Source organism: Amphiprion ocellaris, chromosome 15, assembly GCF_022539595.1.
Source record: "Amphiprion ocellaris isolate individual 3 ecotype Okinawa chromosome 15, ASM2253959v1, whole genome shotgun sequence".
Lineage (NCBI taxonomy): Eukaryota > Metazoa > Chordata > Actinopteri > Pomacentridae > Amphiprion > Amphiprion ocellaris.
In genome coordinates, this window is record NC_072780.1 from 14,106,650 (window position 1) to 14,113,652 (window position 7,003).

The window sequence follows — 7,003 nt, forward strand, 5'->3', positions numbered from 1 at the left end:
TTCCAAGGCGCTTGGATGGCGCTCCAGGGTGAAACAACAGCACATATTTTCCTCCACACTGGCCACCCACCCGCCCCACCTGGCCCCCCCTGGCCCCCCCTGGCCCCCCCTGTTCTCTCTGAGAGACAGGCAATATGGTAATGAGGGGAATGAATAGTGAGTCTCTGGGAAGACTTTTCTCTCGCCTGCGATTGTGTGTGTGTGTGTGTGTGTGTGTGTGTGTGTGTGTGTGTGTGTGTGTGTGTGTGTGTGTGTGTGTGTGTGTGTGTGTGTGTGTGTGTGTGTGTGTGTGTGTGTGTGTGTGTGTGTGTGTGTGTAAGTGTGTATATGTGTCCAGCTGCTCTCTTGGCCACTGTGGCCATTACTGAGCAGCACCAAGCAGCAGAGCATGACACACACCAGCTGGATCGGCACACACCTCCACTGAGAGAGGAGCTCTGTGCCAATGAGACAAGGAGAAAGAACGCAAGCAAGAGAGGGGGAAGAGGAGGAGGAGGAGGAGGAGGAGGCAGGAGACAATGGTGCCACAGGCAGAAGAGGAAAGATCCATCCTGGAGGTAAAGATGAAACACACCGAACACCTTGCGAATGACATAGATAAAGTCACCAGCAACCCATCTAACACACCCAAACGTATAATTATGATCCTGACCTCCATGTGAGGTTGGATGTGAGAAATCATGTGTGCAGGTGAGCGGCCTCTCGGGGAAAACTCTCCGGCATGTGTCATATTGTCATGGTGACCATCAGAGGAGTCATGAATACAGCTCAGACTGGCCGCATAAGAGAATGTCCAGCTGTGTGTGTGATTGTTTGCACATGTACTATATCTCTCTGCGACACACTGGAGGCAACATCAACATCATCAAGGCTGCTTCTCTCACCTTTTGCAGCTACACACAGGCACCTTTTTCCAGTCATGGAGAAAAAAAAAAGCATTATGCATGGATGGAAGGGGTGGAAGGGTGAGGACAGCCAAAAAAAAATGGAAGTTTATTCATATGCCAGAAGATAAATGTATTTTCTCCTCACCCTTCTTCTTCTTCCTCACCCCCTCTTCCCTCATTTTGCATTCTTCGGTCCAGTCACATTATTCCTGCTCCCTCTCCTCTTTGCCGCCGTCTGGCCGGCTGACACGAAACGATAGAGTATTCTGTCACGGTGTTTGGAACACACTGAGCATCACTTGTCAGCTGAGGAATGACAATGGCTGGCATCGAGCAGAGGGTCCGCGGGCAAAGCGAAACATTCTACTTCAACCTACTTCCGTCTTTGTTTAAATCCCATTATAGGCAGACTGGAGTCCTCTTTTCTTGGCTGGGAGTCAATGAGTGTCTCACTCTGCGTTCAAAATATTTTCTTCTGTGTGTTAGGCCAGGAATGCTAATGCTCTCCAGCTATTAAAGAGAATCAAATGCATCTAATATTGCTTGGCACTAAAAACTTCCAAAAACCTTCTTAGAAAAGCCACTTTATCGATTAATTCTGTGGGAAAGTAAAGCACTCAGTGATAAGATATCTTTTTTTTTTCTTTTCAGTGTGCTTCATTATTGATGTGTTTCAAAAACAAATACAGGTTGGATTGATCTTGAGTGCCTCCCTAATACAAACTGTTTTACATAATCTTCCAATACATTTATGGGAATCGTGTGATATTGTTCCCACTTGTAGGCATTAAATTTAGAAGAGATGAGTCCCACAGTTTGACAGCTTATACAATTTCTAGGTCAGCTGCAAGATTTGGTTTAGCCAAACAGTGTAAGCATTTCCCAGCTGCACTGTGATATGTAGATATATGTTACAAAATGTAATAAATCTGTATTCTGAGTATGTTCAACTAAGGAATACAATCTATCTGATCCTTAAATCGCAGCAGTTTAACTGGTTATTAAAACATTTTGATTTATGAAGGTTGATTTAGAGATTAAAAAAATAAAACTATGGCATCACTTTCAAGGTCAGTTGTTTTCAGATGTTCAGGACTGTAGGTCTTTTTCACAGCAGACATTTTGAGGAATAAAAGGAAGTGTTACCAAGAACACTAACAGTTCAATTCTATTAACACGTTTCAGTGAGCTCTGTAGTCTCTTTGACATAGTTCCAGTTGAAAATAACACATATTAGACCTTTACAAAGTTCACATGGATCTTACATGAAGAGCAGTCATTTGATCTATTTTTAATAGAGATTTACTGAGCTGCATAGCTTTAAAAATTCATTTCAGGGTGTCTCAAAATGTGAACATGCCATGTTAAACATTTGCATTTTAGACAGTTTGAGCTATAAAAGTTAAAGAGATCCTCTGGTGGAAATCAGGTTAACACGTCCATATGGTGCTTTTTATACGGTGGAACACACATCATGAGCGGAATAAGCAGTCAGTGCCATGGCTGAGTAGTTCTACCTTGAAACTGCAGTGCACCAATAATGGTTTTAAAAGCACAGATTCAGACATTCAGGGCTTTATACATTAAAAAAAAAAACCTAAGAAACCAATTCTGTCAATTTGCAGGGTAGATTTTCGTATATATATATATATATATATATATATATATATATATATAAACATATAACAGGGCTATTCAATTAAAAATTGACTCAGGCTGGATTTTCAGACTAAGAACATGAGCTGGGCCGGATGTTTTTAGCAGACATTGAGCAAAGTCAAACATTTAAAATAAACACAAACAGATAAGATAACAAACACACTGGATGTTTACTAACGTATTGCCACATCCAAAAGGACATAAACACAATAGAAGAGCAGTACTTAAACTAAACCTGTGCTGAAATACTGCTTCTTTAAATTTTACATTTCAAACACACAACTTCAACACATTTTGATAGGTAAATATAAGCACAGGTTAAGGTGCATATGAACATAAAAACTAAGTGCCGATTACAAACACCATCTTTTGTTTTGGTCACATCTCAAAGTGCATTAAAAAGTAACTTGCTTAACAGTAACTTTTCAGAACTTGAGACATTTTTCTTCTTTTGAAATAACAAAAAACAGAGTTTGTCCCTGTCCATATTTGGTCTCATCTGAGACAGTCGCATCTTCAGTGCATATAATCAAAAAAATAAACAGTAGGCACAGTGATAGTTACTATCCCTTTGAAATGAAGTAAAGCTGACATCAAAGTGCATAATAAAGTGCAACTAAGTGAAATAACTGTCGAAACAAAATGTCTTTCTTAAATATTAAACTTATAATAAGTGAACAGAAAATAGTCACATAAATACACAAAACTACCTTTAGTGTCTGCTACAGCACGCTGCTTTGTTGCACTTACCATGTCTCGAAGACATCTGTGGTGAGAACATCAACCCTGCGAATGTCTGACTTGTCAGACCTGTTTGATAGCAGATACCACACTCGTCTTAACTTTATCGTCCGTTAAAACTTCATCCACGACAGCCAACATGCAGTCCTTCACAGTTTCTGAGTCTGTGAACAGCCTCTTTTTCGTGGCCCTTTCCTGAGCTGTGCAGGTCCGCTTCATTGTAGTACAGCTCCGGTTGTAAGATGCAGTCAAACTCTGAATTATAGCCGCTCTCTCATGACATCCCTCGGGAAAGTTTGTCCGAAACGCGGCATGTTTTTCCAATGTGGTGTCTTCGGACATTATAATCTTTCAGCGCTGCAAAGCACTCGTTGCAGAGTAAACGCATTGGTTTGGCGTTCTGACTTGGTGGTAAATAAATAAATACTTGTCAGTCCACGCAGGATTAAACCGACGGTTTTCCTCGCCGATTTGTCGTTTCAGGATAGAAAAAGACATGCTGCCATTTTCGCCTGTATAGAACTGCTAATGTTAACTTTTCAAACGTGACTCCTCAACACAATGCATTGTGGGTTAGTTGCTCGGTTACGGTAAGTGTTGCATTCAATGTTTGCAATAATGTTGGAATTTTTGTAAGAACTTGTCAGTGTTACTGAAAAATGTTTTTCTGTTTTTCTCGGACCCAAGTCCCAGTCACTCGGCAGTTGCTTTTGGGCCACTCGAGGGTTGCTTTCGGGCCGCATGTGGCCCGCGGGCCGCTAATTGAATAGGGCTGACATATAACATGTATGGCAAAATTAGTCTAATATTAAAATACAGGTAGTTTAACAGTGTTTGAGTAGAGTTGTAGGTGAGCTGATGTGTCTGAGCATACTTTCATGGGGAAAAAAACAACATCTAAACATGTAATGTTGATGCACAAAATAAACGTCTTCAGAGGTTTAGTCAATGACTGGAAAGCAACTTCAACAAACCAAGTTCTCCCTGCTTTCATCCAGCAGACATGGGGTAATATTTGCATTCGTTAACTGGCAAGTTTATCTGGCAACCCTTTGGATATCACTTCCATAGTTATTCAACTTTTAGCTCTGCTTTGGTGAGACCAAACCTAACTAGAAATATCTACCTATATAGTTGTTAAATATATCCCACAGCTTGCAGCTAACTCTATCTGCTCCTTGGTGTAACATTAGGATTGAATGGCTATATTTGAGGTGCTTGCAGCAAACCAAATCTCCCTTGATTCCCATTTTGAATCTATTTTTCCATCTCCTTCTCACCTATTTACCTGTTCTGATACCCTAGTGGCGGTTGATGCTTGTGCCATCTGCGTCAGTCAGGAGTGGCCTATTTAGGGCAGCTAATTCATCATGGCCTGAGTGCTTACATACGGTACATATAATTACCCCCCAACGCAAACAAGACCCTCTCAGTCCCTGTGATTTATGGTCGTGTCAAGGGAGAGGAGACATGGAAGCAAGGAAGAGATCGGCAGGAGGAGGAGGAGAGAAGGGGAAGGGAGGCAAGGGAGAGGGTAGGGGTGAGTCTGGTGCAGTGGGTGGAAATGAAGGAGAGGACAGGTGAAAGCTCGGAAATATGAAACGTCCAAGTGTGGCTCAACAAATCCTCAGGTTAGACAAAGTTAATACAAGTTCTGCATGTCAAAGTCGGGGATTTCCTCTCTGTACCTTTTCCATTTTTATCCCTCCTAACCTATTTAGAAAGAATCCTCGAGGCTTCACACAGCTCGTATCAAAGTCATATCCACTTTGACTCTTGAAGACAGCAGGATTGCCACTTGTCAAGACGCCGCGGCTTTAGTCATTGTTTTTGCAGACAACCCCCCCCCCCCCTCCCCCCCCCCCCCCCCCCCCCCCCATGGTGCTTATTTTTAAAAAAGCATCCCCTAACTGTGGTGGTTGTATTGTAGAGCTGAAGGCCCATGAAAAGCCAAATGAAAATGAAGGAAAAAAAATGGGAGATGCTGGAGAGGAGAGTAACAATGAAAGATTTATGACAGGCATTGAGTGCAGGCGGCGGTTTTATCAGCCTATTATCAACCAAATCGCCTCCACGGAGATGTAGCGCATATCTACTCTGTCCGCCACTCTCACTCTTTCCAGATCAATGCTCACCCCTGCTGCCATCACTACACATGACCTGATATTCCCAACCTAACCTTTTGCCGTTCACTTTTCTTTTTTCTTTTTTTTTCTTTTTTTACCTCTGCTTTGGTATTTACTCACCTCTAACCTTTACCCCCCACTTCTTCCTCCTCGTCTCTGACTGTTTTTCTTTTTTTCACTCGGCCCTCTTGCCTTTCATTTCCTCCACCTTGTTTTTTTCTCTCTCTGCTTTATTGCTCTCACTGCCACCCTCCTCTCTCCCCTCCTTCCCGTAGCCGCTGGAATATTTTCTGTCTACTTTGCTTACGCCGTCTGTTTTCCCCCCACAGCCCGCCTGTATATCTGCCAGCGTTCCGTAACCCACGAGAGCTCTTAATCAATGGCAGTTCACCCTACCTCCCTTGCTCTCTCCCTCCCTCCCACGTCCTCCTCCTCCCCCTCTCCCCCCACCCTAGTTTAGCCCCCCTGTCCCCGGTTTCCCCGTGAGGAAAAGCAAGGCACCTAAGGGTGACCAGGTTAATGTTCTGGCAGTTTGAGATACGCTTGTGACATTTCAATCGGGCATCTGTTTTTATCGTAGCTGATTTAAGAAGTGCGGGGGTGGACGAGGGGGTAATGGGGGAAAGGAAGGATGGAGAGGCAGAAGAAGAAGGAGGAGGAGGGAGTCCATGGGATGGTATAGCTACTCGGAGACTGTGAACTGTGTATGAGGCACAACAGGGCTGTGGACTTGCAGCTGCAGAGCTGTTTGTGAATGGAAGCACATGGTCATGTCGCCCCCAAGTGGCAGGCAGCGGAACTCTTGGAGTGGGGACAAACTGCGGCAGTGCATCAGACAAAATAGCAGACTATTCTTCAAGTTCTGAAGAAAGAGAGAGGCAAAGCTGCAAACATCCTTGAAATAACTTACCATTATGTGGGCAGACCACTATAGAGTAGTCTGTATTCTCCTTGCCCTCAATCATAACCTTTGAAAGGAGTAATGCAAATCTGCAAAGATCTGATGAGACTGCTGGGCGTGGAGAAATGACTTCACAAGAAATGAAGTCCGTTGCAGAATACACAAGCTGAGAAACACTGCTGAGGCAAATTTTTTGAAGAAAAAGCAGATATATACACCAGAGATACCAGCATTTGGGGGCAAGTAAAGCAGCCGGGGAAATCTGACTAGGAGGTTGGTGGCTGGATGGTGGGATTGCTACATCGCCCTGTCAGCCGGCACTTTCTGTGAAGTTTTATTTGATATGAATTCAATAACCAGCGGCCAATCTCCATGCCCCAGGTGTAATTACCGGCAGAACAGCGGGGGCATTGTGAGCTTCGCCCAGCGCCTAAACGCTTCCCTGCTCGCTCCCAGGTCAGCTCTGATCTTGTCTGAGAATGTCAATTATCGTCTTGTACGCCGTTCGAGGAGTAAGGGGAAAAGAAGCATGGAGAGGGGGGCGTGGGGGGTTGAGAACGATGAAAAATGGCAAGCAGGGAGGAAGTATTTGCCCAGAGTCTCAGCTTAAGAGGAAGAGGAGGAAGACTGTGAAAGATAAGGCTACAGGCTAGAATACTAATGGGGCCCTTTTCATTGTTTAATATGAG